This window comes from Chlorocebus sabaeus, chromosome 21, assembly GCF_047675955.1.
Source record: "Chlorocebus sabaeus isolate Y175 chromosome 21, mChlSab1.0.hap1, whole genome shotgun sequence".
In the NCBI taxonomy this organism is placed as follows: Eukaryota; Metazoa; Chordata; class Mammalia; order Primates; family Cercopithecidae; genus Chlorocebus; species Chlorocebus sabaeus.
Window position 1 is genome coordinate 61,205,138 of NC_132924.1, and position 14,974 is coordinate 61,220,111.

Sequence of the window (14,974 nt, forward strand, 5' to 3'; positions counted from 1 at the left end):
CCCTGATTAATATAATATGTTAATAATCTCTCTCTCTCTCTATACATACACCCTAGTTAATATAATAAGAGAAAATGAACATGAAGTATGTGCAATTATGATGCTAGAGGAATTAAACTTTATTTATTTATTCATTAATGGGCATGTATTTAGGGATGCTAGGGACTGATGCTTATTGGGCCAGTGCTGGAGGTACAGCTGTGTCTGACCTCACAGAGCTTAAAGTTCAGTCCAGGAGAAAGACCTGTAATCTGACATTTACCCTACAAAATGGTCAGTGCTAAATCATATTCTTTAACAAATCATTTTCATTGCCTATTAACATGCCAGGCATTGCTTAAGAGCAATTGAGATGAATTCATGGAAAAGGTCTCATTTCAGCTGGATTTTGAAGAGTGGATTTGAACACAGAGATAGGAGAAGAAAAACATTCACATTTGAGAGTGAAGGGGGAGTGAGGGTAAGCATTTGAGATTTTAGGAGGAAAACAGTAATAGCAGCAATGACAGCAAACCTCATATGTTTACACTCAGCCTATGCTTTATTAACTCAAGTGTTCCTCCTAACACTCCCATAAGATGGGTATGGTCACTGTTTTGCATATGAGAAAATTGATGCACAGAGAGTTTAAATGACTTGCCCAAAGCCACACAGCTACCAAGAAGTCAATCTGGGATTCAAACATGCCAGTCTAGCTCTCAGGTCTGTGCTCTATATCAACCTTACTGTCAGCAAAGTCATGAAAGGAAAAAGTTGTGAGGTGGCAAATAGCAAAGATTCAGTTTGACCTGCAATTAAGGTTTGCATGTAGAAACCAGGGGAAATAAATTGGAAAGGTAGTTGGGACCATATCATAAAAGGCCCTGAGAGTTAGATTGCATGAATTTCCTTTCGCAGATTAAGGGGAGCCACTGAAAGTTTTTGAGCAGGGGAGTACTGTGATCTGAGCTGTGCTTCAGAAGATTCAGCCTGAAACACTGTGTAAAATGAGGGGGGACAAGACAGGAAGAGAAGTTGGGAGCTGATTGCGACAGTATGCAGGAAGGAGGTTCAGTGATAGTATTGAGAGTTATTAAAAAGAGGGGGAGGGTGACAGGGCCTGGAAACTAAGAACACCAAGAACTTGTGTTAACCTTCGACCTATGACAGGCCGTGGTCATAAAGGGTTAAATGAATATGCCTGCAATGGAAATTTCTTGGGCATTAACATTTTCCACTTTTCTTTAGTTGCATCGAATGCCCTTGTGATGGGAGAAAAAGAACAAACATCAAAAGTACCTTTTAACTTCACAATTCTTTCTAAATTTCTTTAAACTTATAGGCTATACTGCTGATTTGCAGACTTCAAAGTATACAGAAGGATCAGGGTCAGATTGAAAAATTATTTCTTACAGTGTAATAAAATATGCATGTGAATCCTATGACTTGCCACTGAAATTATTTATGTGCTAATGTAACTTTGTAACATTAATTGCACAGTTTAGTGCCTTTTCTTTCCCTCTCTGTAGCGTTTTCACTGTAAGTTCTGGTAAATAATTTTGGCCTGTTATTTATGTTCTACTTTACAGATTCCATGTGTTATTTGTGGATTCAAAAATGTCAAGTTTTTTTTGGGGGAAATTATGGCAAGAAGACTAACTGGGGTGTGTTCCCATGGGCAGTGGTTGGGACTTCTGTATCCAACTTACTGTCAGTTTTATTATTATTATTTTTTTAGTCTTTATTACCTAATGAGAACACTATCTCAATGTATTATATTTGTAATAATTTTTCTTGGAAGTAACATTAGGTTTTAAAATTCTTTTTCAAATATGTGTGACTCCTTGCCTTCCTCCGATCTGGAGGGACAAAATTGAGATAGAGAATTGAGAATGGAAGTGTCTCACAAGAACTTGCTAGTTTTCCTGGTTTTCACATATTTGTGAGATTTCCATTAATAACAATACCAGAATCTTTATGTGTTTGTGGATTAAAGTTTTGCTCTTGTTGGAATTGATGTAAATATGACCTTTGGTAGTACTAAACATAAAACTATTCTGCAGTTTTGGGATATTGGTTGTTTGCAGTTTTCCTTCTAGAGTTGAATGTTGATCTTTAAAAGTTCTTAAGGCAGTGGGCTGTATTTAATTCTTAGTTAATAGAATTTAATAGTATCTTTGACTTTTTAATAGTATCTTTGACTTTTCCAGAAGTTACAGCAGTACTGTGAAATGGTTAAAAAACAAACAAACAAAAAAAACAGGCTTTGGGTTTTCCAGTGCTGCTCAAATTTGAATGTGTGTGTGAATCACTGGGGAATCTTTTTAAAGGGAAGACTGTGATCATTAGGTCTGGGATGGGGCCTGAAATTTGGCATTTCTAATCAGGTAGTCTATGGACTTTGAGTAGCACAGTCTAGGTCCCAGTCCTTGTGTATATTACTTCCTGTGTGACCTTGAGCAAGTCACCTAATGATCGCTGTCCTCTGTTGCCACATGCTATGAGGAAGCTGTAAAGACAAAGTGGGAATGCCTATGCAAAGAGCCTGGCACATTGAAAGTGTTTATATTAATAAAGTAAATGATACCAACTGTTATTTACTATTTGCCTTTATAGGTAGACTATCATTTTAAGAGCTTGCTGAGAAGTCAAAATTGATGCATGGTGACTAAATCTGACTGTGGAGCAAAAGCCCTTGGTTGATATTCTTTCTCTTCCATATGTTACTGTGGGGCATATCATCTCCTTTTTATGGATTTTATTTGCAAAATAAGAAGGTTGGGCTAGAAATTTGTGAGGCTTCTTTTAACTTGAATCTTTGATTCTATAACAATTTAATAGAGTGCAGTATACTATATGTCATAGTGTGTACTTGCATATATATTTCATTCTTACCAGAAAAATGGAAATACTACATAAAAAATAAATAAGTAAAAACTCAAAAAAAAAAGGTTGAGGTAGGATGAGTCATTATCTTGTATTTGTTTCTTCTGCCTGAGTCATTATCTTGTATTTGTTTCTTCTGCCTATACATTTGTTTGATGTGAGTCCAACTTAAAATATCATTAATAATTTCTCTCCCTGCCCCCCATAAGTAGGTTATTGTTTTGATAAAGAGTCCTGGAGGTCTGCTGGGGCGGTGGAGTGAAGCTATAGACAATTCTGAAGTATCAAAGGAAAGCTGAATCAGGATATTGGAGAAACTCCTATGTAGCTAAAGACAAAAATGGCCTCAGGCTGCTTTGTAAAGTATCATATCTGAACCAATATGATAGCTTATAAAATCATTGAGAATGCTCTCCAGTTGCTTACATAATTGTTTAGAGCTTGCCTCCAAAATTCAATCTTAGAGAAAAATCATCCCCCAAACATTCCAATTCCAACTACCAGCACATTTTAAAAATTCTATTCAATTATTTAACATGCTAGAGGCATCAAATATAAGTAGTATCACCAAAGGGAAAAGATCTTTATTAAGAACAGAAATTTGGGAAAACATCTATTATTATATAAGATTTGTTAGTCATCAAAATTTTCTATAGCTTCATTATCAGCTTTAGGTTATGAACACAACTAGCTGTATGACTAAATAGAAATTTGAAAGTGGGAGATAGGAGAGCTGATTTTTATTAATATGGAAATATTCCTGCTCATTTCCAAAAATGTTTTGAAGTACCTGGAAGCTTTGTTAAAAATGCAGCATTGAGAAAGAAATGGTGAGATGGCTACTGTCACACACTGCCAACAGAAATGCAAATTTGCATGACTTTTTGAGAAGCTGCTTGGCAATATTTCTTTTTTTTCCCTCATGCTTCACTGAGGTATAATTGACAGATAAGAATTATATATATTTATAGGGTGCATGATGATTTGACATCCATATACGTCATGGAAATGTTATCATAACCAAACTATTTGATACATCTATCACCTTACATAGTGTGTGTGTGTGTGTGTGTGTGTGTGTGTGTCGGGAGGGTGGGAGGGTGGGTGGTGAGAACACTCAAGATCTACTGTCTTAACAAATTTAAAGTATACAATAAATATTATTAACAATAGTCAACATACTATACATTAGATCCCCAGATCTTACTCATCTTACAGCTGAAAATTTGTACCTTTTGACAAACATCCCTCCATTCTACCCCAATCCCTACTCTCTGGCAACTACCATTCTACTCTGCTTCTATGAGTTCAACTTTTTTAGATTCCACATGTAAGTCAGATCATACAGTGTTTGTCTGTGTCTGGTTTATTTTACTTAACATAATGTTCTGCAGGTTTATCTATGTTGTTGAAAATGGCAAGATTTCCTTTTGAATGGCTGAATAATATTCTATTGTGTATACACATACACACACACACACACACACCCCACATTTTCTTTATCCATTCATCCATGGACGGACACTTACATTGTTTCAGTATCTTAGCTTTGTGAATAATGCTGTAGTGAACATGGGAATGCAGAGATCTCTCTGAGATACTGATTTTATTTCCTTTGGACATATTCCCAGAACTGGGATTACTGGATCATATGGTAGCTCAGTTTTCAATTTTTTGAGGAACTTCCGTACTATTTTCCATAATGGCTATACCAATTTATATTCCCACCAGCAGTGTACTATAGTTCCCTTTCCTCCAAACCCTCACCAACACTTGTTATATTTTGTCTCTTTGATAATAATCATCCTATTACGTATGAAATGGTATCTCATTGGTGGTTATCTCATTGTAGTTTTGATTTGTATTTCCCTGATAGTTAGTGATGCTGAGTACCTTTTCATATACTTATTGGGCATTTCTGTGTCTTCTTTGGAAAAAATGTCTATTCAGGTTATTTTCCCACTTTTTAATTGGGTTATATTTTTTGCTAATGAATTGTATGAGTTCTTTATATATTTTGGATATTAACTCCTGATTAGATATATGGTTTTCAAATATTTTCTCCCATTCCATAGGTTGCCTTTTCATTTTGTTGATTTTTTTTTTTCCCTTTTCTGTGCAGAAGCTTTTTAGTTTGATGTAGTCTCACTTGTTTTCTTTGCTTTTGTTGCCTGTGCTTTTTGGGTCATATTCCAAAGATCATTGCCCAGACCAACATCAAAGAGCTTTTCTCCATGTTTTATTCTAGGAATTTTATGGTTTCAGGTCTTACATTTAAGTCTTTTAATCAAAATCCATTTCGATTTAATTTTGGTGTATGGTATAAAACAGGAGTCCAGTTTCATTTTTTTGCATTTGGATATACAGTTTCCCCAGTACCATCTATTTAAAAAACTATCCTTTCTCCATTATATATCCTCAGTGTCCTTGTCAAAGATTAGTTGACCATAAATGCATGGATTTATTTTTGGGCGCTCTGTTCTATTGAAAAGAGACACATTGGTCTATTTATCTCTTTTTACCCCAGTATAATACTGTTTTGATTACTATAGCTTTGTAATACAATTTAAATCAGGAAATGTGATGACTCTAGCTTTGTTTTTAAATTCAAGATTGTTTTTTCTATTTGAGATATTTTGTGGTTCCATGAAAATTTTGGGATTTTTTTTTCTACATCTGGGGCTGGAGAGGATGTGGAGAAATAGGAACACTTTTATACTGTTAGTGGGACTGTAAACTAGTTCAACCATTGTGGAAGACAGTGTTGCGATTCCTCAAGGATCTAGAACTAGAAATACCATTTGACCCAGCCATCCCATTACTGGGTATATACCCAAAGGATTATAAATCATGCTGCTATAAAGACACATGCACACGCACGTTTATTGTGGCACTATTCACAATAGCAAAGACTTGGAACCAACCCAAATGTCCATCAATGATAGAGTGGACTAAGAAAATGTGGTACATATTCACCATGGAATAGTATGCAGCCATAAAAAAGGATAAGTTCATGTCCTTTGTAGGGACATGGATGAAGCTGGAAACCATCATTCTCAGCAAACTATCGCCAAGGACAAAAAACCGAACACTGCATGTTCTCACTTACAGGTGGGAATTGAACAATGAGAACACTTGGACACAGGAAGGGGAACATCACGCACCAGGGCCTGTTGTGGGGTGGGGGGAGGGGGAGGGATAGCATTAGGAGATATACCTAATGTAAATGATGAGTTAATGGGTGCAGCGCACCAACATGGCACATGTATGCATATATAACAAACCTGCACGTTGTGCATATGTACCCTAGAACTTAAAGTATAATAATAATAATAATAAAAATGGAAAATGCAAAACTCCAGATTACAGTAAATCTCATCCAAAGAAACTTGGCACTGAGTGTCAAGGAACATTTAACAGTTATAGATTAAAAGACTTGAAAGACAAAATACTTTAAAATATAATAATAATAAGTCACATGCTATTATATTCATTTAGTAGTTGTAAACAATACCACAAATCATTTTTCCAAACAATAAAAATTTTATGTTTCAAAAAAAATGTGATCCTAAGTATTTTAGTCTTTTCGATGCTATTGTAAATGAGAGTTTGTGTATTTGGATATTTGGTTTCATTTAATGTGAAATTCCTGCATTGCCACACATGTGAGAGAAATTTCAGTATTTAATATTAGTCCTGTTGTAAGTTTCCTGTTCTAGTTGAGACACTCCTGGGTTTAGATTTGGGAAGGAGCTTCATTTGATCAGGATTGAATTTCCCAACAGTTTTCAGGCCATGTGACTCTTTCAATGAAAATTCGCCCCTGGGAAGTGGTTTTCCTGAAGTCTAACAACTCTCCTTGTTCAGTAGTTCTTTAGTTTAGTTTACAGTGAAGTCAGTAGTTTAGAAAAAAAAGCCTATTGAGTTGTTAGCTTGTTTATTGATGGGACAAGTTGTCCTTGCTTCTGTTGGTGAAACGGAAGTAACAATAGCTGAGTACTCAGGTGGAGGACAGATGGGATGAGAAAAAGCAGACCAGGTGTTCTTTCTCCATGGCTCTATTGGGGATTTGAGTTACCCAAGGTGGAGCTCTCCCTCCATTCATGTCTTCCTGTTACAATAATGCCCAAATAGAGGATTTCATCTGCTCTACAAACATTGGTGTTTTCCCCACTGTTGCATTGAATGCTACACTGCAGTGTAATAGGAGATTCCAATTTGAATAGCAAAGATTGATTTTATTTTATTATATATATAATATATGGGGTTTTTTTTGGTGGTCAACTACCAAGCATAAGATATTTTTATAGTGAATCTGCTGTTCCAAATTCTAAGTAACCCACTTCCTCGTTAATTTAATAGCCGTACTTTGCTGCCTGCATTATTTTAATAATATTTTTGAGAAAAAATCTCTGCCTTCCCAGAAGCATTAGAATTAATATAAAATATGGACAAGACTAGAAACCAGTCATATTTAGACTGGTAAAAAATTGTAATTCTTACTTTTAAGAAATAATATAGACAATTCTCAGATTATCTGAAACAGAAACCTAATTAGAATTTTCAGATCATTTATGCTCTTGTATTTTTTTTCTTCATTCTACAGTCATTATTATACACCCATTAGAAACCATGAGCTAGCCTGGGCTCTGTGAATATAAAAATAAAGGACATATATGGTGCCCATTCTTGTGATCCCTCGTTTGGTAGGAAAGCTGACAGACAATTATAGTAAGAGTGAGATAAGTGGTAGGGTAGACAAAGAAGCACAGACGCTCTGAGAGCTTAGAGTAGGGGCTTGTGTCCCAGAGAAGGTGATGTTGGAACTATGTCCTAAGGATATAGGGAATTATCCAGGCCAGAGGCATTGTGAGTATAGCATGTGCAGACAGAGGTGGGAGAAAACATAGACCCTGAATTTTCTCTCAACACCTGTTTTCCCCTCTTTCATTTTGGAACTAAACTCTCCAAGTTTTAGCTGAACACAGGGATATCCAACTAGAGATTACAGTTTCCAGTCTAGTTTTAAGATTAGTTATGGCTTATGAGATATGAGCAAAAGTGATGTGGGCTGCCAGTCTCCTTCGGGAATGTTAGGTGAAAAACATCTGTCTGCTAGGAATCACAGTATTTTGGCTTCTTTGTTATAGCAGCATATTTAACAGTGCCATGCTAGGATGGTTGGATCATCATCCTGAAACCTTTGGGGACCCTTTGAAAAATTCAGATGTGTTTGCTGGAGTTCACAGCTGACGATGACTTTTTTCTGAGATAAGTATTTTATAGGACTTAAGAATCTCAGATAGTCCTCAACAAAATACTAGCAAACCAAAGTCAACCACATATTAAAAGGATCATTCACCATGATTTTCCCCAGAGATGCAAGGATGATTCACCATATACACATCTAGAAATGTGATACATCACAATAATAGAATGAAGGATCATATGGTTTTTGATCATATGATCATCTCATTAGATGGGAAAACACATTCGACAAATTCAACATTTTTTTCATGATAAAAACTCAACAATTAGGTACGAAGGAATACATCTCAATATAATAAAGGTCATATGTGACAAGTACACGACTAACATCACACTTAATGGTGAAAAGTTTACAGTTTTTCTTCTAAGATCAGGAACAAGACGATACCCATTCTCATCACATCTATTCAACATAATATTGGAAGTCCTTGCCAGAACAATTAGGCAAGAAAAAAAAGGCATCCAAATTGGAAAGGAAGAATTGAAATAATTGCAATTTGCTGATGACATGATCTTATATGTAGGAAATCCTAACAACTCCACAAAAAAGTTAGAACTAATAAATGAATAGAGTTAAGTTGCAGCATATAAAATAAAGCAAAAATCAGTAGCATTTCTATGCATTAACAACAAACTATCCGAAAAAGAAATCAAGAAAGCAATAGCTGCAAAAGATACTTAGGAATAAATTCAACCAAGGAGATGAAAGATCTGTAAACTGAAAAATACAAAACTTTGAAAAAATTGAAGATTATACAAATAAAAGGAGAGATATTTTGTGTTCATGGATTGAAAGAATTAAAAATATCCATACTAGCCAAAGTGATCTACAGATTCAATGAAATCCCTATCAAAATTCCAATGCTACTTTTCACGGATATAGAAACAACAATCCTAAAATTCATATGAAACTATAAAAGCCCCCAAATATCTAAGGCAATCTTGAGCAAAAAGAACAAAGCTGGAGGCATTAGACTACCTGACTTCAAACTATATTACAAAGGTATAGTAATTTAAAAGCAAGATATAGGCGTGAAAATAGACACACTGACCAATGTAACAGAAGAGAGCGCCCAAAATGAACCCATGCATTTATGGTCAACTTATTTTTGCCAATGGTGTCAAGAATAAACTATGAGACAAGGACAGTCACTTCAATGAAGGGTGCTGGGAAAACTGGATATCTACAGGCAGAGAAATGAAATAAGACCCTTATCTCATACCATATACAAAAATCAACTCAAAATATATTAAAGAGTTGAACATCAGACTTGAAACTGTAAAAGTATTAGAAGACAGCATAAGGGAAAATATATACAACATTGGTCTAGGCAATGATTTTTTGGGTTTGACCACAAAAGCTCAGGCAAGAAAAACAAAAATAGACAAATAGAATTACATCAAACTAAAAAGCTTCTGCACAGGAAAGGAAACAATTAGTAGAGTCAAGAGGCAACCTGTGGATTTGGAGAAAATATTTGCAAAGCATACATCTGATAAGGGGTTAATATCCAAAATATATAAGGAGCTCAAACAACTCAATAGCAATAAAACAAATAACCTGATTAAAAAAAAAAAAAAGCGCTGAATAGGCATTTCTTAAAAGATGTCATACAAATGGCCAACAGATATATGAAAAAATTCTCAACATCATTAATCATTGGAGAAATGCAAATTAAAACCACAATAAGATATCACCTCACACCTTTCAGGGTCACTATTATCAAGAAGTGAAATGTAACAAGTGTTGGCAAGGATATGGAAAAAAGAGAACCCTTGTACATTGTGGATGCGAATGTAAGTTAGACATGGGAAAACTGTATGGAGGTTTCTCAAAAAACTAAAAATAGAATTACCATATTATTCAGCAATCTCACTTCTGTGTATATATTCAAATGATTTGAAATCAGTATGTCAAAGAGGTATCTGCACGCCTGTGTTCACTGTAACATTATTCACAATAGCTAAGTTGTGAAATCAACCTAAATGTCTATCATCAGATGAATGGATAAAGAAAATCTGGTATATAACACAAGGGAGTGCTATTTAGCCTTTAAAAAAAGTGGGAACTTCTGTCATTCACAACAACATAAATGAACTTAGAGGATATTATGGTAAGTACAATAAGCCAGATACAGAAAGACAAATACCACATGTTCTCACTTATATTTTGAATCTAAAACAATAGAACTTATAGAAACAGAGAGCAGATTGGTGCTTACCAGAGACTGGGTGGAGGGAATGAGGAGATGTTGGTCAGAGGGTACAGTGTTTCAGGTAGACAGAAGGAATACATGATAAGTATTTGAAGTAATGGGTGGTAAAAACAAAAGAATCTCAGGTAGGTTTTTAGTATTGCTTACCTTGCAGTTTCAGGGTTGGTGTACCTCAGAACCCATATGATTCCTGCTGTAGTTTGAATGTGTCCCCCAAAAGTTCGTGTGTTGGAAACATGATTGCTAATATAACAGTATTAAGAGGTGTGGCCTATAAGAGGGGATTGAGTCATGAGGGCGGAGCTCTCATGAACAGATTAATGTTTTTATCATGGGAGTTAGTTCTTGAAGGAGTGAGTTGTAAAAGTGAGGTTGGCTCTCTCTTGTGCTCTCTTTGGCACTCGCTTGCCCTTTCATTTTCTGCTATGTTATGACACAGCATGAATACCCTTGCAAGAGGCCAGTATCATGCTGTTGGACTTCCCAGCTTACAGAATCATGAGCTAAATAAACTCCTTTTCTTTATAAATTACTCATTCTGTGATATTCTGTTATAGCAATAGAAAATGGACAAGTTGGTCACTCATTGGCCTATGAGGAGGGTACAATTTTCTGGAGTAAACAAATGGGGAAGGGTAGGGAAGGAGGGACACAGGGAGAAACGAAGTGAGATGGCTCTTGGGTAACCTTTTTCCTCCTGTTGCTCACATTTTCCTCACAGTATTTCCAGCTTTGAAAGTCCCAATGCTGGCAGTTCTTCCCAGTGTTCTGAGAAAATGGGAATATGCCTGGTGTGCCAGACTAGTATTATTTGACCCTGTGTGGGAAATACCAGCAATCACACTAGGCCCAGGGCCCGCTTCCTCACTGCTCCTACTCTGTCAGGGTTTCCCAGCCCTCCAGAGATTCAGCGGCTGCCACCACTACAAATGGAATATCCTATTCCCCTTGCCAATTCAAACTGGGGATGCTCGGAAGGAACATTATTTAAAACCAATGTTTTTAAACCCACAAAATCCTAGGGATAGATGAGCCTACAAGGCATGGATTTCTTATCACAAGATAATTTATTTACATGAGTTTGTTTGATTGGCACCATTTTAAATAATCATGCCTGGATCCTGTCTCCCTTCCCTCAGCTTGGCCTCAGCTGAAAGAATAGTTCTCTTGCTTGTGCTTTAACATGGTTGATCTGGGCAGGTCTGGAGGAGCTCTGGAAGTCTGTAAAGGAGGTAAGCTCTCCAGGAGGCTGAAGTTCAGAAAAACTGGAACTAATACTCCTTTTACTTAGGATTGTCTCTTATCAGAGTCAATCAATAACGGGACTGAAATTTCTTACCAGGGAATGATGTAAAATCAGTAAAAGGTTCAGGAATGGTGGCCTGGGATTTACATTAAGTGGGACTGGTCTTAGCCTCATTGTACATGCCAGAAAAAAAGCATACATTTTATTTCTAATTGAGTTAAAATACATATAGTTCAGTAATGTTATATGTCCTCACATTGTTGTACAACCGATCTCAAGAACTTTTTCATCTTGCCAAACTGCAACTCTATATCCATAAAACAACAACTCTCCTGTGAAATATATGCGTATATTTTAACTGAAATATTTTTCCCCATCTCTTCACTTGGCTACCTCATCTTTCAGGCCTTAATTTAGATGCCACCTTTTCCAGGAAGTCTGCCATGATCACTTATGTTCAGTGCCCTGAATGCCCTCTTTTGTATGATTTGTTCTGTTTGACTGTAATTATATGTTTAATTTAGACTGTGAGCTCTTCAATGGTTAGCGAGGGGTCAGTCTTATCGATTGTTGTCTCCTCAGAGCTTAGTGCCTGAAAAGGAGGTGCTTCATAAGTAATTGTTAAATTAACAACCATCCGTAACATTACCAAGACTTACTTTAGACCCAAGTGAAATGAGTTGGGATGGAGTTTAGACAGATCACATCTGCCCACAGGGTGTATTTCCCAAATCTTCTGTCAACTACTTGTACTTGAGAGGAAAGGGAGGCACCAGGAAAACAAAACCTTCTGAGAATGACTCTGCTTTCAGGAAATGATAGGATAGGAACACATGTAGTATGGAGAAAGGAAAATAGGATTGGAAATTAGAAGTCCTGAGGTAGAGCCCTAGCTTCTCTACTAATTACCTTTGTGATCTTAGACAATTCATGGAACCTCTCTGAATGAAAGTTTCCTCATCTGTAAACTATGGCTAACATAAAACCTGCCACCTTCTGTCACAGAGCTCTTGTGAAGTAATGAAAATGCTTTGTGAACTATAAAACAGCATAGAGGCATTAATTATTAGAACTGTAATATTACAGTGAGGGTTGTTACTGAGGGAAGGGCAAGCAGGATTCCTGGATGCCTCCAGGAGTCTGGAGGCTCCAAGTTCAACTTCACAGATAATTTTTCTTTGGAGACTGAGATGAGGCTTTAAAACCTGATTCTCTTATAGAGAATGGCCAGCTTCATTTTCCTTGACTGCATTGCTTGGTCTTCAGGGAGGCCAAGAAATATGCAAAAGGGATAATATGAGAACAATAAAAAGAATTCCTGTGTAGAAAATCGAGATTTAGAGAAAGCAAGATTGGAGGTCAGGAGAAAAATCACAGGGTGAGTACTGGGGACATGGCTGAGACTTTCTTTTTCAGCCATGTGAACCCAGGCAAGTTTGTTCTCCTAGAAACTTTACCAGGCTGGTGTCTTGCTCTAGATGAGCCTCTGTTTCAAAATGCAATTGTAGTTCAAAACCGTTTCAAAACGCCAGAAAACTGGAATAAAAATCTTTTTTTTTTTTTTTTTTTTTTTTTAAATAAGAGTCATCCCATCGGCCTGGATTCTCTGAAGTTTCCAGACTGCTTTCTCCCTTGTTATAAGAGATTAAGAGATATCCACTTAAGGGGTACCATGAAGTTGCTCTAACTTTAAGTTTAGACTTGGAGAAGTTAAAAGCTGTACGACCTGATCTGAATAGAAATGTGGTCACAAAGCATAAAGAAAGTCAATGAAAACAGGATTTTAATATTTTAGAAGCCATTTCCTCTGCTGCATTGGAAATTCAGATAGAACAGCACGGGGGCATGGGAATTGGAAGCAGAATATAAAACTTACCAGGACAGAAAAGCAAAACAGATATGCCTCATTTCATTGTCCATCATAAATAATTGTTAATAAACAGCTCAAATATGGGAAACTTTCCTTGTCCTATTTAATCTCAAAGAATAAAAAGCAAACTTAGGAACGCAGGTGAAGTTTTGCAATTGGGCAATTTTGGCCCAGTTATTGTGCTGTTAAATGTTTATGTATATGAAACATATTCTTGGAAGATGTCTGGAGCCTGTCGGTTACTTCAAATCACTTTCACGTCCACATCTGTTTCCCATTATAAATCTCTTCAGATTTGATTTTTTCCCTATTGCTCACTTTCTCATTGTAAAACAACTAATATATTTATTTAATTTTACTTCTCCCATGCTTTTTGTTCCCTTTGATGTGTATAAATTGTGGCTACTACCCAGAAACACCCAAATGGAGAAGAGTAATTCTTAATGCTAAAAGACTGGTAAAATCACTTTTCCTTTGATTCAGTAAATAGGGCTGTCAGTTTGGTAGGTGAAAATGTATATTTGAAATCTGACAAAATGCCAACATATGACATCAAATTGTGGGCCAGGAACACTTCCATTGAGTGGATCCTCCAGTGACACGTTAGGAATGCATTTGCTGGGAAGGCATTCCACCCAACTCATATCCCTCAAGGTGATTAATTGCCTGGTGTGTCTGCTTTGTGCTTTGAACTTGAAAAGCCCAATATAAATACAAAGTATCTCAGGATGGGGATGGTGGTGAGGATGCTAATGACAGGATGATAGATAAGAACCTTAGTGAAATGTGACTTTAAACACTTAAACAGAATTCAATATTTTTTTTTCTCTCTTTTTTTTTCTTTTTGACACAAGGAAATAGCATTTGAATCCATGCAGGAATTCACTGGGTTTGCTGCCAAGATGGCATATTGCTTTACTTCCATTCATAATGATTTTCAGGTTTTCACACACATGGTACATGAATTACTAGTTCTGTGTTCCCATCACTTCGGCTGCTATTAACAACTGGAGAAAAGAATCTATAAAACTGTATAGCCTATACTTATCTCTGAACAGATTTAATTGGCCACACCTTAAAAGGAATTCCTTCCTTTGAATATATTGTGCAACCAAATGCTTCCCCCCCAACCCCACCCCACTGCCTCCTCCTGACTTCCAATCAATTTGGGGCCTAAGGCTGGTGTAATCCATCGTTGACAGATATGTTTAATGAGCCTGGCTTTGAGCATTTGTAGCTGAGGGACTGCGGATTAGGTTTTATCTTATTTCACATCTTGATTAATAATCTGGGAGGAAGCTTCGACATGCTAATGGAATGAAATTTGCAGTGTGAATGAAGCTGGGAGACCTTGCAAAGCAAGAGGGAGCTTAGAAAAGCCAGTGTGGGGTGGGCAGGTGGGAAGGCCTATGTGAGGTGGCCCCATGGCGCTGTTCTGCAGAGGGACTGTGGTGGGAGCCAGAAGGCCCGACCCTTTCCTAGTGTTGCCACACGGGATTTGAAGGGCCG

General features: G+C 36.7%; 1 long non-coding RNA gene across 1 annotated transcript in view; it reads left to right on the plus strand.

The window, feature by feature from the left end:
• Positions 1 to 14,974, plus strand: part of LOC103226573 (uncharacterized) — a 96,226-nt gene that overhangs the window by 27,689 nt on the left and 53,563 nt on the right. The gene's annotated exons all lie outside the window — the stretch shown is intronic.